Below are 1,919 nucleotides of genomic sequence, written 5' to 3'. Positions count from 1 at the left end.
GGGTAACTTTTGTTCTGTTATATACACATATGGATATGTATTGGGTTGTGTTAGGAAATATAACACTTATGGAGAGTTGCAGGTAAAAAAAACAATGGAGAAATACCACAATACAAGACAGCCTGCAGCATCAGCAAAACCTTCCCAGCCCCAATGGGGCTCATAGTCATGGAGTAGAGGCTGTTTCCCTCCTCTGAGAGCAGCTGTTGTCCTCCAGGCCTTTAATCGATGACTATCTTCTTCACATTTGGGTAGAAGGTCACCATCTGCATGCTAAGTGTTGTGGATTTTCCTGCTTTGACCTGTGGAAGGGGGACAAAGGGAACAAAGAGGCAAAGGGGCTTAAGCACTGTACAAGGCTTCCCCTGGCCCAGCCTCTCCTGGGGGTTAAGAGCTAACAGAAACCAAGTGATAAGCCCCTCAGCTCTGCTGACTCCCCAAAGGCTGTTCAAAGGAGCAGATAATCATGTCCCTGGGACATTTTTTCATCTATGAGCCATTTAATGGTATGCTGTGCACAGTCAGGTGATTTCAGAAAAACCCGATTTACCACAATTTTATATAAAAATATTTGTTAACCTTTGTATTAAATTTAAGAGAAGTAAGCCTCTATTTTCTTGTTTCACAAATAAAACTGGCTATGTCAGTGTTTTTGATGATTAAAGACCAAATCCCTTGTTCCTGTCCCACTCCTCTGACTCTTCCTTTGCTTCCATGTTGGTTGGGGCTGCAGCAGCAGGATGGGCAACAGTGGTGGCAGCAGCCACAAGGGCAGCGGCTACAAATGCAGATGGATCAGCCAAGAGGGCCTTGGACTTTTCAACAAGTGGGAAGGTGTAATCTGCCTCCAAAGGCAAAGCCTGAACCCACTTGTATTTGTTGATGGTAGAATGGGGTACTGATGCAACAGTTGGCTAACCAATCTGCAGATGTGCCCCGGGAATATTTCCAGCACTCTGCAGGAAGTGAGAATGCAGAGGTTCCTCAGGGATGTTAAGCACTTCTGGACTGTAGATGCCGCCATTGTCAAGCACCTGCTGATTGATCTGCTCAAGGGAGAAGGAGAAGGCAGGGAGGTGTTCAGCAGTGTGGTCGTACTGGTTCCACTTTGTCTCCAGTTTTAAAAGCTGCATGTCACTCAGGATTTTAATGGTGTTTCTGGGGATTTTAGTGGTGCAGCCTAAAGCCTGGGAGAAGGAGGTCTTCTCGGGCCCCCAATCAGTGTTCTGAGCTGGCACAGTGACTTCACATTGAGGTTCTCCCTGCTCCACAGAAAACTTACATTTCTCCAGAGCTGAGTTGTTTTCCTATGCTTGGGACAGCCCCACACATTCTGCTTCTTGCCCATCAGGATCACAGCCTTCCTACTCAGGAATGTGCAGATCTGCTGCATCTGCTTGCAACCATCATTGTCTGTTCCCACAATGAGGTGTTTTGGATAATCATCCAAGAACTAGATCTTAAAGAAGAAAAGGGCTTCCAGGTATCCCTGTCTTCCCTGAGCATCACAAAGGTGCATTTGAGATTGTCACACAGGTTTAAAGGAAATGTCACTCTCACAAAGATGTCTGGTAAGAGGAGGCATTAACATTCTAAATAACAGATTTCATATTAAGGATAATATTTTGTAATATTTTACAAAAAGTACATCTGGCTAGAAAGTAAATGGATGGACGCATGAATGAGGTTCCCATTGATTTTCTTTCTTATTCCTTATTTGCGATGAATTAAAGCATCCTGACTCAAAGGCATAGGTCATTTCAAATGGCAAGTGTTTGGTGAATTTGTCAAATCCTTTCAAAAACTATGAGAAGCTGTCTTCCTAGGATGCCTCTTAGCATCCTGTAGTTGTTAATGGGCTTGTCCTGCTCAAAAGCTGAGAGATGGACTGTTTCAGCTTGGGAGATAGTGGTGAATTA

The 1,919-nt window shown here is 44.3% G+C and overlaps 1 pseudogene; it reads right to left on the bottom strand.

Moving 5' to 3' along the window:
- Nucleotides 1-659: 659 nt before the first annotated feature.
- LOC114512574 lies at nucleotides 660-1,506 on the bottom strand (annotated as a pseudogene).
- Nucleotides 1,507-1,919: the final 413 nt, after the last annotated feature.

The sequence above is a fragment of the Phyllostomus discolor genome, chromosome 3 (assembly GCF_004126475.2).
Source record: "Phyllostomus discolor isolate MPI-MPIP mPhyDis1 chromosome 3, mPhyDis1.pri.v3, whole genome shotgun sequence".
NCBI lineage: Eukaryota > Metazoa > Chordata > Mammalia > Chiroptera > Phyllostomidae > Phyllostomus > Phyllostomus discolor.
The sequence above is the reverse complement of the archived record's forward strand: the minus strand, read 5'-3'. Positions and strand labels throughout refer to the sequence as shown.